The 25,028-nt window shown below is 45.7% G+C and overlaps 1 protein-coding gene and 1 pseudogene across 2 annotated transcripts in view; both read left to right on the top strand.

The window, feature by feature from the left end:
* The window catches only part of ADCY2 (adenylate cyclase 2), a 410,822-nt gene that overhangs the window by 265,396 nt on the left and 120,398 nt on the right, over positions 1 to 25,028 (top strand). The gene's annotated exons all lie outside the window — the stretch shown is intronic.
* LOC138845246 (protein Mis18-beta pseudogene) lies at positions 1,891 to 24,529 on the top strand (annotated as a pseudogene).

The raw sequence follows: 25,028 nt of genomic DNA, 5'->3' as shown, positions 1-25,028 counted from the left end.
CTCACTTATCCTTGGGTCCAACTGAGATGATTCCGGGTAACTCTCCCCTCCCAAGATCCTTGCCTGAATCACAAATGCAATGTTCTTTTGGCCATGGAAGGTCACATTGCCACAGGTTCTGAGGAGTAGGTTACACGTTCAAAGGAGACCATTATTCTGTACCATGTAGAGCCTCATCATCATTAAGCCATATTACAAGAGTTAATTTAGCACACACAGATGCTGCAAAAAATTTTACCTGTTTTAGAGAGATGATGATATGGTCAAAGGTAGAACTCCTTGGGTTAAGATATGGGATAGGAGCTGATAATGATGTGACGACATCTTATTTCTGAACTGAGCAAATGTTCAAGATCTAGCAACAATCAGTGTTCTGCAACCAGGAGACTGTTGGCAAATGTGTCTGTCTCTGCTGTAAGGCCACAGGCAGAAGTGCCACTGGAAGTCCTTCATCCAGCTACAGTGAGTACAGATAACAGCTACTGGCCCTCCCCATGGCGTAGCTGGGGGCAGCCTCTGAGAAACCCAGACGATCCTCTCCCAGCTCCCCCAAAGATGGACGTCCTTCTGCGCACAGCTCAGCACTGTGTGCTCTCTACTCACTTTTAATTCCTGGTACTCCTGGTACTGGGACCGTGGACATTTTGTGAGCGTTTCACATGGACTGAAACACATCTTGTGTTAGACCTGTAAGAGCCTTGCCGAGAATACTGTTCCTTATCCCTCAGAAGCCTCCTCAGCCCCTACTTAACCTGCCTGACCTCACTCTCAGATCACCTGGTGCTTCTCGGTCCTCAGCCTGAGTAAAGAATCTCCTGGGAGAGAAAATTTGTATTTAAGTGCTTTGCAGAAGGCAGCAAGTGCACAGAAAATTCTGAGACTCTGCTTTTACTATATTCAGAGCAAGGGGAAGGAAAGTGAGTGGAGCAGCCAGCATGCCCAGACCCGCACCTGTTGGAAGAGTGGCTTGAAGTCTGCTTCTCCCTAATTGCCTGCAGTAGGTCCACTGTGAGATTCAGGGCACCGACTGCACATGGGCACAGACCCAGTGCGAGGAGCAGCCACAGCTGACCAGAATTCTCTACTGTGTTAGCTGGAGGGATTGGGTTATGTAGATACCAGAGCCCCGAGAAGCCCAGTGATCTGCAAGAGGAAGAGACTGGAAGTATTCCGATCTGTTTGCTTCTTGGTTTTTGTATCAGTGTCGGAATTCTTAATATTTCTCGTAAGAAGCATCCAGGAAATGACCATGGTGGACACAGTTATGTGCATCCCTTCTAGGCTGACTCAGATTTAGCCACACACAAAAGATGGAGGAGAGAAAGAACTGCTATACACCCTTGCCTGGATCTTCCACATAAAGCGTACATGAGCCAATGAAAAGTGCTTCCCTAGAGGAACTGGGTACTGTCCCCACTGAGTGCCAGCATGAGTCAGCCCATGGCCCGGGGGATACTCTCTGGATTCAGCATCCTGCTCACTTCACCAACTCACTCTGGAGCCTCCAACCTCAGTGGCCATAAAGAGAACTCAGTACTGTGGATTTCTTAAAAATACTTATTTATTTGAAAGGCAGAGATATATAGAGGGAAGGAGAGGCAGACAGATACACACACACACACACACACACACACAGAGTCCATCTGCTGATTCACTCCCCAAATGGCCACAATAGTCAAGGCTAAACCAGGCCAAAGCCAAGAGCTTGGAATTCCATCCAGGTCTCCCAGGTGGGTACAGGGGCCCAGGTACTTGGGCCATTTCTGCTGCTTTCCCAGGTGTATTAGCAAGGAACTGGATCCGAAGTGGAGCAGCCAGCACTCAAGCCAGTACCCGTATGGGGTGCCTTAGGGGCCAACAGGAATCCCATATCAGGGGAGACAAGTTACGATGGTTTCCTCGGGTCTGGCCACGTTAATAATCTTGATCCTTGAATTCTGGCTCTTCTGCAAGACCAGCTGCAGCCCTCCGTGGATGAGGCGCTCTGTGGGACCAGTGGAGGAACTGTTTGTGGTCGTACCCATCGGCTTGGGTCAGGATTTTGGCAAGAGAGGTCCTAAACTCGAAGACAAACATTTGATGCTGGGTACACCCTACATGGAGTACTGCAGATCCCGAATTCTCTATTGGAAGGACTCTGTGTGCTCAGTGCTATTTGGGAATTCTTTAAACCGGAATTGCGTGGGTTGCGGAACATTTAAGGCAACTCAGCAAGTTGCGCTGGGCGGTGGTTTCTGTGTGCCTCTGTGGGGAGGCCCCTCTGGGGTCTGTAGCACCTAAAATAGCCTGGCCACCCCCCTGAGCTCAAGCTGGAAGCTTCCAGGTTGAACACACCGAAGCTTTATTTATAAGTTGGAAACGGTTTTTCAAGGTAACACTGGTACTGTTTATGGAAACCTTCAAAATTAAGGTTATATGAGCATTTCAGAAGGATCTCTTCATAAAGCTTTCTAATAAAAACACTTAATAGCAAAAGATGGGAGAAAATAGCCCCGAGAACATTGCCACAAATTGTTCAATCTTGGAACCATGAAGGTTTTTTTTTCCCCCAACTGCTGAATTGAAACTCATTTTTAAAAATTTACTTTAGTTGTAAACTATTTCTGTTTTTGAATAAGACTTTCATTTTTCAAAGAGAGATGGCCAGGAGAGACTTTCTTTTTGGGAATTAAAGTGAGACGCTCCATGTTGGCTCGCCATCAGCAGTTGATCACAGGTGACCCCTACATGCCCTGCCTCTCCACCTGGAAGTTCAACAAGACGGCTTCCCGTATGGTGGGCAGCTCTTGCAGCCCAGCCAGGTTAACCTTTCTCTTTGGAGTCTTGGTAACATAATTCGTCAGTGCCCTGAACACATAGTCTTCCCTTGTGAGCAGACTCACATACGCCAGGCTCACGGAGAGGAGACAAATGCATCAAATGCATTTGTGACCTGACCTCAAGACGTCCCACTGTCACCTAAGGAAGCTACTCCCGTTCACAGACGGCTTCACACTGTGCCTGTTGGAGACTAGTTGTGTTTGTAGCTGTGCTCCACAAGCAGGAATCGGAACAAGTGGAGATGAGGGTTGCAGTCATGACTGGGGTCTCCAGGGTTCCCTAGGTCCAACTGTCTCCTCTGTAGTGATGAAGGCAAATCATCCTCTGGACATTTGTGGTCCTGGGCCTGCCTGGCTTCTCCCTTGGACAGAGTTGGGGAGATGACTTCCTGTTTCCTTCTCCTGTTGTTTTCGTGTGCATCACTTGCTGCCCAGCCTTGTATCTGCTGCTGTCTGTTGAGTCCTGACAATCTACTTGGTTGAATATTACACCTTGAGATGTCTTTCCCAGGTCTATTTAGATTTGCCTTTTGCTTGAATTCTTTTGCTAAAAATCTTAGCACTTTTTCAAAGAACTACCTCACTGTATGCCTGTGTTCTTCCTACATGCTGAAGAGGCCATGTTCTATACCATCAGTGAGGAGGGAACCAGCATTTATTTACTGCCTGTACTCTGCCAGGAATGTTCTATGTTTTCTGTAGAGTCAATGAAAACATCAGGGTGGGGGAAGCTTTCCTTACGTTGCTGAGGACGACATCCAAATTCCCGTATGTGAAGTCCAAGATCACACAGCTGTGGATGATGTCTGGAGGACATGGCTAACTGGTTCTGAATGGCCCACACTCCCTGAATGGAAGAAGACAGAAAAGTGATGCCAGAAAATGAGGAATGAAAGAACCATTCAGGGCATGTGGACCAACTAACTTTTCATGAGCTGTCAGAGGGGAGAGGCCCACTACAGCGACTCCCAGGCATTCGTGTTTCCCTGCTGAGGGATGATTGACAGGGCTGGGGAGCACCAGCGCTGTGCTCCGTGGTCTGGCTTCTGGCTTCTGCATGTAGACGAAGTGTTAGGACGGACTTCACAATCTACTGTCAGACTCAGAACAGGGGTGACCAGTATCCTTGTTGACAGCTCATCTACTTCCAAATCACAAAAGATGCTTCTTCTTTGTCAGCTGATTCTCAGGATACAATGTGTGATCGATCCGTTGACTTTCATTTGTACGTTGGCACAATAATATTCTCTTCTGAAATAACAAGATAACATGCCAGAGTCATGTTTAAGAGCGAAGAAGTCATTGTCTTGATAAGTTGGAATGAACTCCTACTGTCCTGATGAGGGTAGCAAAATGGGAAAGCCATCTTAGATATGTAATAATGCATATATTATTACCTTCTATGACATAAAACGTACAACCTTTTCATTGCCTTCATGTAGATGAATTAAAACTAAAGTATTCCATAGGTATAAAGGAAATTGGAAGTCATATCATTAAAAAAAAAAAAGAGGGAGTTATTTATTTAAAAGGCAGAGTTACAGAGAGGCAGAAACAGAGGCAGAGACAGAGAGAGGTCTTCCATCTGCTGGTTCACTCCCCAGATGGCCGTAACAGCCGGAGCTGGGCCAATCTGAAACCAGGAGCCTGGAGCTTCTTCTGGGTCTCCCCTGTGGATGCAGGGGCCCAAGCACTTGGATCATCTTCTGAGGCATTCCCAGGCACATTAGCAGGGAACTGGATTGGGTATGGAGAACCAGGAATCGAACCGGAACCCATATGGGATGCCAGCGCTGCAGGTGGCAGCTTTACCTGCTACACTGGCCCCCAGATCATTTCTTAACCTCTCGCAGTCTATCAAAGCTATGCAGATATTCCCCGTGTCCATGGAGTCCACATGGGACATGTTCAGTACATATGATTTCACGATGACTCCATGTGACTTCCTCACACTTGTGCTCACTTCTGTGCTGCTGCCTACCTGTCTACGCCGTTTTTCCAATGAACGTGTTACTTTCCTAGAAAACCACACAGGAAGAATGAAGCGCTTTTCCCTTCCAGGTTTCTACACACACGGCTTCAGTGAAAAATTCTTGAGATATCGTTAAATACTTTTTATAGCACGTATATGTTTCTTTAATCTGTCTATAATCATGACAGGATGAAATTAATGCCTCAGCATTGGTAGGCCATGATCCTTGGATATTTGGTCAAGCACTAGTCTATGATGTTTCTGTGAAGGTTTGTTTTAAGATAAAGTTAACTTTTAAAGTAATAAGGTTTGAATAGAGCAGATGATGCTCCATACTGTTGGTGGCCACACCCACTCAGCAGAAGGTCTTAAGAGAAGACTCAGGTCCTTGCGAAAGAAGGAATTCTACCCCCGGACAGCAACATCATCTCTTCCCTAGGCTTCCACCTGCCACAGTGCCCTGCAGAATTTTAACTTGCCAGCTCCTCCAATCACATGTGCCAGTTTTAAAAATAAATTCTTTCAGATACAGAGATAGGTACACATGGAACCATCCTGTTGTTTCCGTTTTGCTTGATAACCCTGACTGCTGGTACACAGGAATACTAGAGAAATCACTACAAATTGGGGGAATGAAAAACAAACTATAGGAGGTGGCACTGTGGCATAGCAGGTGAAGCTGCCACCTGCAGTGTCAGAATCCTATGTGGGCACTGGTTCAAGCCCCAGCTACTCCACTTCTGCTAGTGCACCTGGGAAAGCAGTGGCAGATGGCCCAATTCCATGGGCCCTTGCACCCATGTGGGAGACCCAGCCTAGCTCCAGCTGTTGGGCTATTTGGGAAGTGAACCTTTCTGTCTCTCCTTCTCTGTCTGTAACTCTACTTCTCAAATAAATAAATAAAATCTTTAAAAATAAAAGAATATGACATTGTGTTGTGTTATAGCTGAGAAGATTCTCAGTCAGTTTCCTTGTCATTTATTCCCCAGTCATCTGGGGTCAGCTTCTCACTGGTAGAAAGCAAAGTGCTCTGAAATTCTCCCCTAAAGATGTGATGTGATGAGAGGTGAGATGGTGCTGCTTATCTTGTTCAGTCTGCAGTAATTCTGAAATATTACCTAGGCTCCAGTCTTTATAGATTTCAAAGTAACTTGGTGTCCATCTCGAGTTCACTCTTTTCCTAACACATTGTTCAATGCTTAAATGTGTCAGACTCTTGCTGTACTCAGAGCAAGTGGATACTGTAGGTACAGTGGTAGGGCACAGTAGGTCCTGTGACCTTCACCACTGATACTTAAAAAAATTAAATGGAAAGGACAGAAATAAATGCAGAAAAAGGCAAAGGAATAAATAATGTAGATGCTGGGAAACCAAATGGTACGGATGAGTCAAGCCCAGATTCTAACAGAAGAATGAGACAAGGAAAGCATAGCAAATGTGTGTGCCCCTTGCAACAAATACCCAGATGCATGAAAGGGTGGTGAGAAGGCAGAGGCTGAAAGGCTGTCCCCAAGTGTGTGAGTAAGAGTTCCAGATGGATCAGCGAGTCAGAAGGAAGAGTGTGCACTCCTGCGCAGGCTCGGGAGAACTCCCCAAGAAACTGCAATTCCGAGTGGTGTGGTGGAGGTCAGGGCCGTTGGGAGCAGAATGGGAGAGAGAGTGCATCCCAGGGCCCATGGAGGCCCAGGCCAAGGAATTTAGATGGGTGCTTTCCAGTTCATGTGGCACTGGTTGGTCATGAAGTCAACTCTGTAGATTGTAGTTTGCACTTTCAAGGAAAAGATGAGACTAGAAAATTCAGTGCATTTCATGTAATAAAAAAGGGTAGGGGTAGCTTTGGGGGGAAATCGGGTATTCTAGCTACATCGCTGTTTTTTGTTGTAAATGCGTATATGCAACGATCTTTCTCACAGTACATCAATTCTGACCAAACAAGTTTGAAAGCCACCATTGCTGACAGCAGGAGCTACGGAGGGGTTTAAAGTTGAGGAGTGGCCAGCGCCGCAGCTCACTAGGCTAATCCTCCGCCTAGCGGCGCCCGCACACTGGGTTCTAGTCCCGGTCGGGGCACCGGATTCTGTCCCGGTTGCCCCTCTTCCAGGCCAGCTCTCTGCAGTGGCCAGGGAGTGCCGTGGAGGATGGCCCAAGTGCTTGGGCCCTGCACCCCATGGGAGACCAGGAGAAGTACCTGGCTCCTGCCATCCGATCAGCGCAGTGCGCCGGCGGCAGCACGCTGGCCGCGGCGGCCATTGGAGGGTGAACCAACAGCAAAGGAAGACCTTTCCCTCTGTCTCTCTCTCTCACTGTCCACTCTGCCTGTCAAAAAAATAAAAAAAAAAAAAGTTGAGGAGCAACAGGTTCGGCCTTTGCAATTGGAAGGGAAGACGCTGTGTGGTTCGGTGAGGAGGCCGGAGTAGCAACAGGCAAGGCCGTTTAGGGGTTGGCTTTAGGATACCAAGGCTCTGTGTCCCCAGGCCACGTGAGCTTGTGTTGTGTTCCTCAACTGTTAATGGGCATAATGACCTCTCCCAACACATGCACTTTGTATGACAGTAAACAGGAAATGCACACAAGCTCAGAACTCAATGCCTGTCGCCTCACCACTCAAGGAATGAGTTGTTGCTAACAACATTTTCCTGCTGACTCAGTGCTCTGATTTTGAATGTACTTATTTTCCTTCCCTCTCTAGCATATGAAAAACACTACACAGTTAACGTGAACATTGGCCGTGCAGACTCTGACTCCCGTAAGACCAGGCAGGGGCAGGGTGCTGGGGGAGCTTTGGCTGTCACCCTGCCTCTTCCCCGGTGCTTGTTCTGTGTTTATCCAGCATTTGAGGCTGCAAAAACCCACGCAGAAGGCACCAATAGGTATCCCAGACTAGCATTCATCCTCTCAACATTTATAGGGTGCATATTATATGGAATATATTTGACCATCATTTTAAAATTTCTCATTTTTACTTTTGTGACAAAATATGCATGGACTTGAATGGCTTTATCAAAGACCTACACTGTTCTGCTTTTATTTAATGTTATGATAGAAAACAAAAACTCACTTTCTATACTTAGAGCATGCAACAGCACAGTAGATGTGTACACATGTTTAAAATGAACTCCATTCGTCCCATCTCCACTACCCTGAATCCCGTATACTAACCTAAGATTTAGTCTGTAGGTAAGGCTTGCTTTCTTCTTGATGAAATCAATCCTTAATAGGATTGTGATGATTTAACTTTCGAGTAATACAGATAAACAAGAAGCCAGGGAGGAATTGTGCAACCACAGTAAAGCGAGCACGAAGACTCTGATCAGTCATTTTTCACGGTAGGCGCTTTCTCATCTGAAGCCCAGTCCTGCAGCTCCTTATTTTGTATTTCAAACTGCAGAAAACATTTAATTCAACTGGTTTTTGACAGAATAATATTGAATATCTCTGCCCATATGTTAAGATGCCTATGATAATGGGGAAAAAATGTGAGGCATTTTTATTTTGTCAGCTGTTTGGTGCATTTCACAATTTCTTATCTTGGTAATTTCCCAAAAGTGGAATGGTGCCAGAGCAGTGGATGAATTTGGTGGTTTTCCTACTTAATGATCCACTCAAAGGGGATGATGCGCGGGGTAGGACAAGGAGGAGGGTTTCTGTTTAGTATTAATTACACCACTGAGAAATAGTTCTCTCGATCCAAGAACTGCCTCCAAAACTTTGTATTATTCCCAGTGCGCGTGGCGGAGACATCCGTGACAGCATATGAATCAAACTAATTGTAACTCTTGCTTGGTTATGAGAAAAAAATGACACGTGCATTCTTCTAAATTAAGTCTTTCTCACACAAATTGCAGGTTGCCACTGTAAATCAAGCAACATGTGTTCTGAATGCTGACTGCTGGAGAATGAGCTATTGCGAGGAGACATGAGACACTTTTGTTTGCAGTTACATTCAAATGGACTTTTTTTTTTTTGCTTTATCTAAAAATAAATGTTACAGAAGTCCTGATGCACCAGCCTTCTTGCAAGAGAAGTACACTGAGACTGTTCAGTTCAGCTCCTGTACTTTTAGTTGGAGAAAATGAAACCTCAGAAAGGTTGGAAAGGGACTTGAGGTCGCATTCAAAGGAGTGGCCAGACTCAGATGTGCAGTTTTGGTTTCTGGCTTGAGGGTGGTGATCTCGCTGCCCCACCCACAGCCTGAATCCTGCTGCTGGGTGCTCCCGTGGTGGAAGCCAGCCACCCAGGTCCCAGTCTGGGCAGGCGGCTGCGTACCTCAGTGCCGTCGAGACATGAGCAGGTGGTGGAGCTGGGATTCCCAACCAGACTGGCTGTCTTCAGTGCCCCGGCTCTGATCACTGGTCGTTGGTCCCCCACTGAGAATGCGATGAAATGTCGGAAGTTACAAGGGGTTCATGGAAATGTGCATTGTTAAAGCTGTGCATGGGCTTCCAAAGTTTTCTGCATCCGAGTAAACTTCATTCCGTTTCCCATGAACTTTTTGAAGGCTTCCTGTATTATTTTCCATGAAGATCTATGTTATGGCTATTATGACACACATGATCATTGCATGCTGACTGAGGCACTGACTGTGGCACTATGACACACAGGATCATTACATGTTGACTGAGGCACTGGCTGTGACACCGTGACACACATGATCATTACATGTTGACTGAGGCACTATGTCACTATGACACACATCATTGCATGTTGACTAAGGCATTGGCTGTGGCACCATGACACACGTGATCATTGCATGTTGACTGAGGCACTGGCTGTGGCACTATGACACACATTATTGCGTGTTGACTGAGGCACTGGCTGTGGCACTGTGACACATGATCATTGCATGTTGACTGAGGCACTGGCTGTGGCACCATGACACACGTGATCATTGCATGTTGACTGAGGCACTGGCTGTGGCACTGTGACACATGATCATTGCATGTTGACTGAGGCACTGGCTGTGGCACCATGACATACATGATCATTGCATGCTGACTATGGCATTAGCTCTGGCACCATAGCACACCACATCATTGCATTTTTACTATGATGGAGTTGAGGAATCTGGGCAGAGAGGTGGTATGAAGCTCAAAGCCTAAACTGTGTCCTCCTTAGCCCTCTGTGGAAGGAGTTGCTGGTACATGCTGTGCACTGGCAGAGTACAGGCTCTCTGTTCCTCCCAGGGTCATAACAATGCCTCTTTAACCTGAATCACATGATTCTCACATTCCAAACCTCTGCAGAGTAATGGGCACACCACAGATGTAATGATCAGATTAAGTAGTAGTTGTATTGACCAAGTTACTCCTCTATGTGTTCAAGCAGAATGCAATGTTTTGAATTTAAAAGTATGCCGCGTGCGGGACAGGCAATGCTGCAGCCCACTTCCCCACTTCAGCACCGGGGACCTTTGGAGCAGACACTTCCTGGGGTTTAGACTGCCACGTGCGTTCAGGAAGCTTAGCAGCAGCCTTGCCCCTACCCACAGATGCCGGGAGCATCTCCAGGCTCCACCCAGTGTCACTGACAGGGGAACAGAACTGGCTCTGGTTCTAATCGTTGTTCACAGTGAGACCCCACAGCAAAGTCAGTAGCAGGAGGTGGGCGCACAGGAAGCTGGGACCTGGCAGGTTTTCAAGCAGAGGTCTTGGGAGAGATCATGGAGAGCAGACCTCAGAGTGGCCAAAGCATCCTGGAAGAGGTTCCTCTGGTTCCTTGGAAGGTATTCCATGGTTCCAGTGAAGTGGGTTGTGTCCTGGGTTTCCTACCCTCTTGATTAACACAGCATCGAGGGACGTGACCACACTCTGTTCTTTCACCTTCTCTGTTCAGTGGCAGAAAAGCTGAAAGATGAGATGGGAAGAAGGGCTGTTCCCTGGGTTCATCCCCACGTGCAGAGCGAAGACCTAAAGTCTAGCATCCAGGTCCCAGTGCACCTGCCTCCAGCTGACCCTGGCTGTGGAGAGGAATTGGCTGCCAGCGGTCTCCCCTACCCTGTATCAGTTGTTGTAGTGGCTGGGGGGAAGAGGGACTCCTATTTTATTTGGTTCTCGTAGAAGCACCTTTGATTGTAGCCAACACAGTGGATTTCCAGACTTCTGGGTTTCATTGATCACCTCTCTTTGCACTGTGGGGAGGCTGGTTTGTTTGGAGTTTGGCAGTGGGTGGGTGGAGGCTGGGTATTTCATTTCATCTCCACCCACTTTGCTGCAGCAGAGGGAAGTGGAGGGGGTGGACACAGCTTCCTTACATGTAGGGCTGGCTTCCTTCTGATGATTCTAGTGTGCAAGCCTTCTGTGGGGGAGCATGGAGGATAAACCTAGGATTCCAGTCGATTCCTCAGTCTTGAAGCCTTCATTTCTAATCAAGAAATTCTTTCTTTCCTTTCAGTGTTTGATTCTAGTCTCTGTTCCACCATGCAGTGATTCTTCTCATCCTCAGTCAGAAACTGAAATGCCTTTGAGTTTGCCTCCCTCCGGCTTTGTGGGTCTCAGTGAGGATTCTCTGATGTTGCAGGCTCAGTGCCACTGCTTGGAGGGGTGGCAGGTATGGGCAGGTGTAAGAGCGAAGCACACCTCTATTGTGTGCCAAACTCTTGGGTCTTCTATTTCTTTCCTTGGCCTCTGATTTTGAAGTTTGTAAAATTGGACCATGCCCATTTTTGTTGTTGTGGCTGTGGCTATAGTTGATTTTGTTGTTGTTGCTTTCTGTAAATGTTTTCTTCTCGTTAGGTATTATGGGAGAGAAGTGCTGCGTTAGAGTTGTAACGTGACACCCAAATTTGGCATCCTATTTTATTTATATACTATGGTTCTAACAAATGAAATATAATTATTATAATTAAATAAGAAAAATATCTATAACTGCAAAGAATATGTAAATAAAATGTGTTATTTCTTTTGTGGTGCTTGATAGAATCCCATTTGTCTAGTTTTGCCTTTATTGCCTGTGCTGCTGGGATCTTATCCACAAAGTTTTGCCTATATCAGTGTCTTGCTGCGTTTCTCCTATATTTTCCTCAGGTAATTTGATGGTCTCAGGTCTTAGGTTTATATCCCTGATCCACTGTGAGTTCATTTTAATGCAGGGTATAAGGTAGGGGTCTTTTCATACTTCTGCATGCAAAGATCCTATTTTTCCAACACCATTTGTTGCATAGATGGTCTTTTCTCCAGGGGGTGATTCTAGCTTGTTTGTCAAAGATTAATTGTTTGTAGATGGGTAGAATAATTGCTCGTGGTTTCTGGTCTGTTCCGTTGGTCCATATGTCTATTCTGTCTATTCTTGTGCCATCACCATGCTGTTTTGGTTATAACCACCTGTAATATATCTTGAAATCTTATTGCCATGCCTCCAATTTTTGTTGTTTAGGATTGCTTTAGCTATTTCGGGTCTCTGGATTCTCTATGAATTTCAGGGTTGTTTTTCCAGATCTGAGAAGAATGTCTTTGATGCTTTGATTGAGATCACGTTGAATCTGTATATTGCTTGGGTGGTGTGGACATGTGATGGTATTAATCCATGCATGGAAGATTTTTTCATTCTTTGTGTCTTCTATTTCTTTATTGCTCTGTAATTTTCATTGTGGAGAACTTTTATAACTTTGGTTAAATTTATCTCAAGGTATTTAAAATTTTTTAGCTATCATGAATGATACTGATCTTATAAGTTCTTTCTCAGCTGTGACATTGCCCATATAGACAAATGCTGTTGATTTTTTTGTGTTGATTTTATATCCTGCAACTTTTCCAAACTCTCTTTTGAGTTTAATAATCTCTTAATGAAATATTTTGGGTCCCATATGTGTAGGATAATATCATTTGTAAACAGGAATAATTTGACTTCCTCCTTTCCTATTTGTATCCCTTTGATTTCTTTTTCTTGTCTAATCACTCTGGCTAAAACTTCAGAACTATGTTGAATAGTAATGATGAGAGGGAGCATCCTTATCTGGTTCTGGATCTCAGTGGAAATGCTTCCAACTTTTCTCCATTCAATATGATGCTGGCTGTGGGTGTGTCATATATTGTTTTGATTGTGATAAGGTATATTCCTTCTGTACCCCATTTGCTTAAGGTTTTTATCTATTTTATAAAATGCTTTCTCTGCATCCGTTGAGATAATAAGACAGTTTTTGTTCTTCAATTTGGCAATGTGTGTATCATGTTTATTGATTTGCATATATTAATTCACCCCCGCATATGAAGGATAAGTGGTCTGGGTGAATGATTTTTCTGATGTATTGTTGGATTTGACACTAGTAGTATTTTGTTGAGGATTTTTGAATCTGTGATCTACAGTTCTCTTTCTTTTTATATCTTTTTCTGGCTTTGTAATCAAGATGATGCTGGTCTTGAAGAAGTTTGGGAGGATTCTCTCTCTTTCAGTTGTTTTAAATATTAAGAAGAACTGAGATTAGTGCTTTAAAAGTTTGGTAGAATTCAGCAGTGAAGCCATCCAGCCTTTGGCTTTTATTTGTCGGGATGGTCTTAATTACTAATTCAGTCTTCATCTTATTAGTCTGTTTAGATTTTCTATGTCTTCATGACTCAGTTTTGGTAAATTGTATGTGTCCATATATCTATCCATTTTTTCTAGAGTATCTAATTTGTCGATAGATAGTTCTAAGAGACAGCTGACAGAATGGAAGGAAATATTTGTAAACTATGCATCTGACAGAGAATTAATATCCAGGGTATATAAGGAGCTCAAGAAACCCAACAACGAACAATCATTCCACTTAATAAGTGAGCTAAAAATATGAACAGGCATTTTTCAAAGGATGAAATACAAATGGCCAATAGACACATGAAAAGATGCTCAGGATCACTAGCCATCAGGGAAATGCAAAGGAAAACCACACAAGATCTTGTCTCACCCCAGTTAGAATGTCTATCATCCACAAATCAAAAAATAAAAAATGCTGGCAAGGATATGAGAGAAAAGGGAACTCTAATACAATGTGGGTAGGAATGTGAATTAGTACAACCATATGGAAGACAGTGAAAATAGATCTCAACCAGGTAATCTGGTCATTCCACTCCTGGGAATTTACCCAGGAAATGAAATCAGAATATGAAAGAGTTATCTGGACCCCCATGTTTATAGCAGCTCAGCTCACATAGTAAGATATGAGTCAACACAGATGTCCATCAGCTGATGACTGGATAAAGAAATTGTGGTATATATACATGATGGAATACTAATCAGCCATAAAAAGGAATGAAATCCTGTCTTTTGTAAGAAAACGAATGCGATTGGAGACCATCATGTTTAGTGAAATACGCCGGTCTCCAAAAGACAAATATCCTGTGTTTTCCTTGATTTGTGATAACTATTACATGAAGTACAAAAAATGTAATGCATTTGGGCAACATTGGCATTTTGAGATCTTATTATTGGTTATAACCCTTCTATACTTTTCCAAAACAGTGGTTTTTCTATTTACTGTTGAATTCTTTTTTCAGTAGCAGGTTAAGCTTGAGATTATAAAGTAAATTGAAAGTATGTCATTGTAAAAATAAAAGAAAGGCAAGGAAGGATGAGGGAGGGAGAGAGGGCAGGGTGAGGAGAATCATTACGCTCTTAACACTGTGTATGAAATACATGAAATGTGTTCCCTTAGTATAAGTAAAAAATGTTAAATGCATTACTTCTCCCTACCCCCTCTTTCCACGAAGTAATTTGGACCCCACTAGCAGGACCAATGTAAGTGAAAAAAGTTACAGAAAAATCACATGACAAATGGGACTACTACCAAAGACTGTTCTTAATTCAGAGAATAGAATAATGTGTGTGGGCTTTAACTAGTCAAAGGAAACTGTGCCCAGCAGGTCTGATGTGCAGTAGTCACCCCACCCATCACAGATGTGTTCCAACACATGATGAACACATGATGGATGTGTCCCAAGACCCTCGGCTGATGTTTAAAATGGCATAGAACAGCAAGTCCTACAGGTGCTGTGTTTTTCTATATCGGCAATGAAGTTTAATTTATAAGTTAGGCACAGTAAGGAGTCCACTACAGTAGCTGTTAATTAAAACTGAATAAGGATAACAGTAAAAGGAATTATGTGAATACAGCTATGACTCTCAATATATGTTATTTACCGTGCACATTCTTCTTGTAATGAAGTGAGAAGATAAAATACACATGAAGTAAGGTGAATGACAGGTCATTGTGATGTTGCTTTGGGCAGCTACATAAGGGTTACTTGAACATCAGCACTCTATGATGCTTTGAAAGACTGTTAATAATCCAAGTGGCAACCTAGGGACTAATGGGAGGTAGCCAATACAGCAATGGTACACTGGATAAAGGGATGGTTCATTTTCCAGATGGGATGGAGTGGGATAGCAGGATACTCCATCACATGACTCACAGTGGTGCACAGTTTAAAATGGTTGAATTACTGATTCTGAGATTTTCCATTTAATATTCCTGGACTGAAGCTGACCGCAGATAACTGAAAGTGTGGGAAGTAAAACTGGACATGAGGGGTCGCCCGCGTCTTGGTTTCTGCACACCAGGCAGCACTCTTCTGGGACCGTCACGGACTTTACTTCCTGTGATCTCACAGCAGCTCCCTGGGGAAGACCTCTCTATGTGCCATGTAATAGAAGGGGCAAGGGCAGATCTTACAGGAAAAGTAAGAACAAAACCAAGCACAAAATTCAACAGGAGAGCGTGTGCAGGCAGAAAGTTAGAGCCCCTGCCCCTGAATACGGCTGATGAAACGGTGGAAGGTGGTGTCAGCAGGTTGACATTACGGAAGAGATCAGTGAGTTTGCTGGGTAACTGATGTTGCTAATATCGTTGGTATTGTATTGGTGTCAGAAAATGACAGCTCTAAGTACCCAGTGGTGCTGATAAAAAAACATTCAGCTACAAGTATATCTTTTGTGTCTGTGAGAATATTATGATTTTTGTCAATAATTATTTTGAAAGTTACGGATATTTTCGTGTCACTTTTTAAATGCGTATTACTTTGAAACAGGATTTTGTATTCTGTAGCTTTGAAGTATTGAGTTGCCCATGAGTGAGACCAGAAACTGTATTCCACTGCAGTTGCATGGTTTGGGATTGAAGCTACATGAGCTTGTGGTCCATTTGTGAAACTGCAAGTTTAGGATGTTTCTTTTAAAGATGTTCTACTTTGTCATAATCACATATCATATGCAAAGAACATCTTGCTCTGAGAGGTGCAGTGTGGTATCAGCTACCAAAAAACTGTCTTAGTAAGAGCACTGAACAGAAGACAGAATATGTCAGTATTTCAGTGGATTACTTAAGAGCAAATCATGAAGTCATTTCACTCATTTCTCCTTCTCTTTCAAGCTTTTCTATTGCAAGAAATTTCCTCAATTCTATTCTTTTTCTTTTCTTTTGTACTTTTATTTTCTTGACAAAAATTCACCAGGAATTTTTTTAATAGAACACTTGCTGAAATAATTCATATGGATCCATGTTAAAAACCATTCTAAGATAAATTGAAAGTGATGCCTTGTACTTGTGGACAGCTGCTTAATTTCCATTGTCTATACCGCCTGTTTGAAGGCATTTCTAAGAATCCTTTGCCAAGTGCTAAGCAGAGGCAGAAGCTGAAATGTGAGCATAGTGATGGAGCAAGGTGTGATTCTCACCTCGTTTCCCTCTCCTGAGAGCGTCCTTCTGTGTCTTGTCCCGTGTAGTTTAAGTTCAGCCCGGAGCAGGTATTTGCACAAGAATGAACAGGAGATAACTATGCTGATGCTAGAACTAGATGGAAGGAGCATTTATAGGAAGCCAGGTTGCTACCCATGATGGTGGAGACTGGACCTGAACTGGGGCTTCTGGGTTCCCAGCGTTGGAAATGTGCTGAGCCTACAGGCTCGCTACGGAAACTGCTCACTCGTAGACTCCACCTGGTCTTTGGAGCCAAGGATGTTGGAAGCATCTGTCCTGTACACTGTGTCAGGTGCAGGACAAAGCTCGTTCTTCTTCCTTGGTTCTGGGAGGGCTTGTGATTTGTCGTGACTCGTAGAAAATGGGGAAGTAAGCTGTGTGAGTTTTGTAGCCCAGGCCCTGTGAAGATCCCCTCTCCTTTCCTGGGACTGCTGTCCAGAGACCACCATCATGGGGGCCAGTCCAGCCCTGTGAAATCCCCCAGCCAGCTGCCAGGCAGACATGGAGCAGGGGCCAGGCGTGGTTGACCATCAGCTGTTACACTCATGATGGACCTGCAGCCAAGCCAGCACCCAGGCCACACCTACTCAATCCTCACGATCGTTGAGAAAAATGCCACCGCTGCTGTTCTGAGCCACCCACTGCAGGGTGAATTTGTTTCACTGCAGTGGGTGACTGAAATACGTTCGCAAACCAAACCAGGCTGGAGCTCGTCAGCGTGGGCACAGCCTTGGTGAGAACAACGGTGTTTTCCTCAGACACGGCTGCTGGGAGTCAGCGTTTTATCAGCCATCAGCCTTACCCATGTCAATTTCATGCTCTTGAAAAATCTGTTTACTGTTTGACAAATATTTTCCTTGGCATGGCGAAGTTGAGAATTCCCAAGTTTACATATGCTGACGCAGCGCCTCCGGTTGATCAATACGTGTGTGTTTCTTGATGAAATGTGGCGTTTTCTTGTTACTCATTGACTTGCCTTCCTGTGTTGATCTCCATTTGTGTTTCCTGGCAGCAGACACACTTTCCTTTCACTTTGGCAGGGCTGCTGTTCCTTAATTTTTCATTCTGGCTGCAGCTCTTCCCCACTGCATTCTGGCTGGGAGCCTTCCGCCATGCCCTGGGGCTGCCGCCAGCCACAGAGGAGCCCTCACAGCCATGATTTGCATGAGTGCTTGAACTTGCACTCCCAGGATAAGTAAAAGGAGACCTCATCCTCTCTTGAGCCATCAGATAGCATCATCTTTCTCCAAAGAGGATACTATTAGTGAAACTTAAAAGGAGTAGTCCCAGCTTGTCTGGTTACTAATGAAGAGGAGAAAATAGGATTTTTTTCTTCAATTCTTAAAAGTTCATGCTTGGCTCAGAGGAAAAAAAACAAACAAAAAAAAATGTATTGGGCCGGCGCCACGGCTCACTAGGCTAATCCTCCGCCTTGCAGCGCCGGCACACCAGATTCTAGTCCCGGTCAGGGCACCGGATTCTGTCCCGGTTGCTCCTCTTCCAGTCCAGCTCTCTGCTGTGGCCTGGGAAGGCAGTGGAGGATGGCCCAAGTGCTTGGGCCCTGCACCCGCATTGGAGACCAGGAGGAAGCACCTGGCTCCTGGCTTCGGATCAGCAGCCGCAGCAGCCATTGGAGGGTGAACCAATGGAAAAGGAAGACCTTTCTCTCTGTCTCTCTCACTGTCCACTCTGCCTGTCAAAAATAAAAAGTGTACTAATTTGAGTGGTGCCCATCTCATGGAGAAAAGTAACTGAAGGCAATGGTTTAGGAGTCTGGTTTGTATAGTGTATCTGACAATGAGCAATACAGAGAGAAATGACAATGCACACAAAAGCAGTCCCCGCCTTCAGTGTTGGGAAGCCATGGCAAAGAAAATATATGGGAAAACATTAATAGAGCACAGTGTGCTCTCAGCTTCCTCCAGGCACTGTATCTGAGCCGATGAAGATTGGATTTGCATCCTATATTTAGAAGGGGAAAGAGGGGAGGGAGCTGGTTTGTCAATCTCTGTCTGCTCATATGTAAACAGGGAGGGAAGGCGGCGAGTCCCCTGGATCTTACTTGTCCAACACAACAGCCACGCACATTTGGAGAGGCGTATCCCGCTTTCCCTCACTCAGAACGCTTTCTCTGAAGACTGTGCTGGCGATGCGGGTACAGATGGTCAGCAGTGGACAATCTAGCCACCCGCAGCAGGAGAGCTCCGGAGTAAAATCCTAAAAAGGTGGCAGCCTTTGACCTTGTGCCATTGATGATTTTGCTGTGTAGGTTTACTACTTGAGTCTTCAATTTTTATCTGAAGAAGCTAGGACGTTGCTTGGTTAGCAGAGGGGGAATCAGCACAGTTCTCCAGCCCCTCTTTCTCATTGGTTATTCAGAGAAGTTGCTGTAATGCAGAAGCTATGGGTCCACCTCTCAGAATCAACTGGATCAGTCACACGGACAGTGAGTGCTCGGGGGAGGCGGGCTACTTCAAGGGTGCTATCTGCTGATGTGTGTCTTTGGAGACAGGTGGAGCACTTCATTTATCAGGACAAACAAGCAAAGCTTTGAACATCCTCCTAGGCGTGGAGAGTCCCAGGCTCAGCTCCCCAGGCCACCTCCTCCAGTTTGCATGTACAGCAGAAAACGTGTGTCCTACTTGGGGATGCGTTCATGTGCGCATGAGCACAGCGCAACACGTTCTCTTCAGAAATCTCAGTTCACACTCTTTTCAGAGAAATCCCGGTACAACTCCAGTGTGTTCCGTGTATTGGGTGTTTGTAATCTAAACAGACAAATAATCATCGTGTATTTTGTAGAGTTCAATGTGATGCTTCCACTCCTGCATGCATTGTGGAATGGCCAGGCTGTTGCTCCGGAAATTGGCTTGGTAGCAAGAGGCTGTGGTGGGGTGCCAGCAGCATAGGTGACCCCTGCTGTTCCTCACAAGTAACTTGTTTGGGGTTCAAGTCTCTTCCTGGAGCACAGCTAAAGGAAAGACCCATCCTTTCCAGTGCATGGGGGTCGTGGGCCCTGGAGAGAGACTCCACCGTGCCCTGAGACACCACCAACAGTTCCCCTCCTGTCACTGATTAAGACGACATTATTTATCCTTTAAAGTGTTTCCTGCCTCCTTTGTTTTTTTTTTAATCTCTATTTATTTTCATGCACTTGAAAGGCAGAGATTGATTGATTGATTGATGATGCCCACAACGGCCAGGGGTGGGCCAGGAGTCCATGGGTCCCCACATGGGTGGCAGGGACCCAAGTGCTTGAACATCACCAGCTGCTTCCCAGGATGCATTAGCAGGAAGCTGGCCTGGAACAGAAGAGCAGGGACTCGCACCAACGCTGATGCAGGCACAGGAAAGCCAAGTGGCGCTTTAACTCCCTGTGCCACAGAATCCAACCCTGTTGTTCCTTCTTATGTGTTTCTGGTTGTAGTTGAGCAAGCTGGTTAAGAGCGGTTACCACTAACTACCTCTGTGGGTTCAAATCCCAACTGCACCACCTACTGGGTGTGTGATGTTTAAGAAGTCACTCAACCTGTTGGTCTTAACAAGTGTGGGAAATGACAGTGCCCAGCTTGGTGGGTTGGGGGGGGGGGGCTTTAGTGACAGATCACTTCTGCCTGGAACTGGGATGGTACAGGGAGGAGCCCAGAGACTTGGTGAAGGCAAGGAAGAACCTTGAGTTAAGAACACATCATTTGCACCCTGGCAGAGCAGTTCCAGACTCTCCCAGGACCAGCAGGAGAGCACTCATTGTCCTGTTCCCTTAATCAACAATCCTAAATGCCAGTCAACAGTTCTGAGGCAGAAATTCAGAGGAGTGGGACTCTTCCCCCACTCATTATGACTCTGACTTCACACTCTGAGCTTTCAGGCCTGGCAAGCAGCCCTCTAGAGGCAAGACCCAGGCCTTGCCAGCGCTTAGGGAAGTGAGCGCCGTCTGCCCGCAGTGGAGAAGGGAGCTGGCCTCTGTGTGGCAGGCAGACGTTAATCAGTTCCTTCCTATACTTCTCACAGAGACTCCCGAGGCTGGCGCAGTGACACTGTGCCACCAGCATCCTTAAGAACGGGGACGTTGGGCTCGTTGCTTTGGCATCCAGTGAGAATTAAAGCTTGAATGGAGACTCCCAGCAACAGTTTGTATGGGAGGTGATTTCTGCTGCCTAGAAGGATGGAGAAGTTCTCAGGACTTCAGGGTTTAGTTGGAGAAAATCTTCCAGTGACGTGATTACCGGTGTCTGCTGTGCAGGAGAGAGTAGGAAGTAGGGCAGGAGTGTCCCCACATTGGGCAGGGCCAGAGCAGACCACCGAGAGGCTGACAGTGCAGACTTCAAAGTCACGAGCATCCTCCCTCGTGGGGTGCTCACAGCTGTGTCTTCTTCCTGAGCCTGTCTTACCTGCTATGAGCGATAAGGGTCCACACTTCACAAAGGAGCTTTCCAGAGCTTTTACAAGGAAGCCGCAGCTTTCTGCAAAGGGCTTCCTAAGTGAAGGAGTGAGGAGAATCTCACCAAGTCTGAATAGCAGCAGAAACCTTGTGCATGCAAGGACGGAGGACGTGTGTTGGTGTACGCACTCGTATGGTGTTGCATCTGTCCCAATCATGAGGGTATGCTGTGCTAAAAATTGTCCCCAAGTCAGAGTGGCTGGAATAGTAATGGCTTTCCACTTGAATTTGTCCAGTGTAGGTGAGCTGGCATTTTGCACCGTGTGTGGTGTCCCAGACTCACAGCGTCCCTGGTTAGGACACTGCCAATCCCAAAGAGGAGGCAGACAGCACAGAGCCAAACACTGTTCCTAATGCTTCTGTTTGGAATGTGCTGCCCATGTCGCAGGGCCCATGTGGTCAGTGCAGCAGGAGAGGGAGGGTCAGCCTGCATGTCCGAGCAGTCCTTGAGTCTGCTGCATGTACTGGCTGATCACAGCTGTATCGTCCCACCGTCTCTGGTGTTGGAGGAGTGACACTTGGAGATCAGTGTTGCTCCTTCTGACCTTTGCTCAAATTGATGTCAGTGCTCTCTGCTCTTGGTGTCCTCGCATCACCTCCTGCGGCTGCTGATGTCGTCAGATAACCGCCCTTATTCTTTTTAGAAGAATTTCAGATCCTGGTGCCACTGTCGGCCTGGCTACCCAGACGTCTTGTTGGCTTTGGGGTCAGTTTAGGAGTGTAGTCGGTCTTCAGACTCTCTCCACAGGGTTGTTCAAGCAACACCCCCTCAGTAGGCTGGAAGGCATTCCCTGCCTGTGGGTGGATGACTCTTGAGAGGCAAGTGAGACCGGAATCAACTCCACTCTGCACCACACTGTAGCTCACTTTATGGCGTGTGAGCATAAGGGTCTCGCTTCTAAGATGAGATTGCCCTTTGGGAGATTTACTGACATTGCTGTTGAGTTGTGTTGTTCTCAGAATCTCCAGGGGCACCAGCCTGAGACCCCACCCACTGTCCCACCTTGGGTGCCAGCCCACAGCAGCCGCCCACCCAAGAGGGAGGACCGCTGTGGCTCTCATTGGAGACCTCAGGTGTCTCCCTGGCAAGGACTGAATATTTGTCAACTTTATGAATGATTTTCACTTCTCTAGAGGCTCGATTGGGAAGAATTGAATTGACAGTTGATGGTAAACAGTTCAAGAGTAGAAATATGAATTTACTGTCATCAATGACTATAGATATAATTTATAATTTGACTTGATTAGCACTTTCTTCTCTAACTTCTTCTAACTGCAGCATAATTGCGTGTGAGAAGTAATTTCATCCTCCCCACCTTCTCATAATGTGCTGTCTGAAAGCATTCGGTCACCCCTAACTGACGTGATGACTCAGCGTGAGCAGTAGCTGCTTCATTGAGAGACTTTCTTTTGGTCTCCACTCCCCAGGAGATAGCCACCTCACTTCACTCCCTCTGAGCTCCCTTTGTATCAATCTGCCCCTCCCCCTTTTGGTCAAAAATGGTTAAATATAAATGAAATTGTATGGGACCAGCATTTGTTAGATGAGAAAACATATGCATACTATGAAAGAACTTACTGTTTTGTTAAAGGAAATTGTGGTTTACTGAAGTGCATATTGATTTTAATTCGCAGAAAGCATTCTGGGTGTCTACAGGCAAATTACTTTCCATTCACCCACAAATAGAAAAACACCAGCAGGCCAGCACTGTGGCTTAAGGAGTAAAGCCACTGCCTGCAATGCCCGCATCCCACATGGGTGCCAGTTTGAGTCTTGGCTGCACCACTTCTAATCCAGCTCTCTGCTATGGCCTGGGAAAGCAAGAAGATGTCCCAAGTCCTTGGGCCCCAGTACCTGCATGGGAGACCCGGAAGAAGCTCCTGGCTTCAGATAGGCAGAGCTCCAGCCGTTTTGGCCATTTGAGGAGTGAATTAGCAGATGGAAGATCTCTCTCTCTCTCTCTGCCTCTCCTTCTCTCTCTGTATAACTCTGCCTTTCAAATAAATAAATAAATCTTAAAAAAAAAAAAAAAAGGAAACAAAAACACCAGGCACTGACTATGCAGCTCAGAGTTCTCAACCCTTCTTCCTCCTTCTACTTATTGAATCCACTTTCAAGAGCCAACACAGGGGTCTGGCACACCTCCCAAATCGGGGTGTCTGGCTTTGGGTGCTTCCTCCAATTCCAATTATTCCAGCTTCCTGCCAATGCATACCCTGAGAGGCAACAGGATGACTCAAGTGCTTGGGTCCCTGCCACCCATGTGGGAGACCTGGACTGCATTCCAAGCTCCTGGTTTTGGCCCATTCCAGTCCCAGTTTAGACACTTGGGGAATGAACCAGAAGATGGAAAATCTTTCTCTGTCTCTTCTTGCCTCTTGCTTTCTCTCCTCCTTTCAAATGAAATGGAAATTTAAGAGAAAAGTCAGCTTAAACATAACCTCCTCCCTGTTTGCTCCTTTTCTGTCCCAAGTGAGGTCTCCCATAATCCTCTGGACTCTCAATCTTTACCACTGGGTGGGGTCTGAGTACTTGGGTTCTTTCCTCTGTGCGACACCAATTGTGCAACAAGATTGTAATAATACCTTTTCATTGCAACAACAAAATATCTGAGAGCCTCTGAATTTATGGATAAGAGGTTTGTCTTGGCTGTGGTTCTGGAGGCACAAGGTCTAGAGCTGCATCTTGTGATTGTCTTCTGCCTGGCAGACTCCCAAAGCAGTGCAGAGCACCACAGGGCAAGGGACGGTGTGAGCGTGTCTTAGTCTCACTGTCTGTGTCTCTCATAAAGCCACCAGGTTCAGTGAGAGGGACTCAGCCTTAACAACTACTGTGCTTTGAGCATGATTTGGGTCCCAAACTCCAAAGTGTTAATGATACTAAAGAAGGCACAGGCTTCTGTGGTGACTTCTATGATGGTGCTAAAGAGGTGACCAGTGAACCTTTCACAGCCTCCGTGGAGTGAGACACGCAGGTGATAGTGGGGTCCCCGCTGCTTGGTCCCACAGGGCAAGGGGCAGGGGAGCTGGCCCATGGCCGTCTTCCTGGCCACAGCCTGAGAGATGCGCCATGATCCAGTGTGTGCAGTGCTACGCAGTGCTCACTGACTGCCTGCCCTTTTCCTGGGACCTGTCACCATCCCTGGGGACCATGGTGTTCTCCAGAGTCACCAAAAACATCATTTTGGGAGAGCCCTTCCTGGTGGGTATTGAAGATTCTCTCAAAATCAGCTCTTAGAATCTTTTACTGTGTAAATCCTTTGGGATTCCCATTGGTTTCTGCCTGTGTTCTACCTATACTGCCCTGGCTGCCTTCAGTGACAAAATGGTGTGCTATCTCTTGAAAACAAAAGCCATAGTGGATGCTTCTACAATGGATATTCACAACGTACTCCTGCCAGAAAAAATTGCAGAGCTGAAAGAGAAGATAATGCTGACACAGAGTTGCTTACATTGACTAATGAAGATTCTCAAGAAAATGGCTCCCAACTGGTCCAAGCCAGAAACCTGATCCCAAACCAAGACTTGAGAAGCAGGTCTAGAACCCATTGCTGTCTTCAACAGTAGGCGCCTCTGGTCATTTCTGGAAGGACTGGCCTCCAGAATGGGAGAGAATGTGCCTAATGTTTACCTCTAGGCTGATTTTTCAGGTGATTTGTGAAGCTATTTATAGAATGTGAAAAACTATAGTCTTTCATCTACAATTCATCACCATTTGCTTGAAGAACCTGGTTTAGTTTCCTACTGATTTCATAATGCTTATCTCTGAGAACATATTTCTCTGTAAATTTAGGAATTAGGAGACAATGTCCATGTGTCCTCTGATCCAAAGGTACATCGAAAATAGAGTTGGGCTTCACGTTGACTATTAGTAGTCCTACGTGGAGCAACTGTAATGGCACTGATAAGTCATTGTTCTTATGTAAAATATTGGTGTATAACATTCTGTAATGAGCTGACTGCATAGCATGTAACTTGTCTCCTGTTGTACACTGAGCTTAACAAGTTAATAAAACATCAAAAAAAAAAAGGGGGGAGAGTGTTTGGATTTGATCCAGTTATGTTTCTGAAGGTGGGGCCTCTGGGAAGTGATTGGGTTGCTAGGACAGAGCCCCATGCCAATCATGATGG

Source organism: Oryctolagus cuniculus, chromosome 14 (genome assembly GCF_964237555.1).
Source record: "Oryctolagus cuniculus chromosome 14, mOryCun1.1, whole genome shotgun sequence".
In the NCBI taxonomy this organism is placed as follows: Eukaryota; Metazoa; Chordata; class Mammalia; order Lagomorpha; family Leporidae; genus Oryctolagus; species Oryctolagus cuniculus.
The sequence above is the reverse complement of the archived record's forward strand: the minus strand, read 5'-3'. Positions and strand labels throughout refer to the sequence as shown.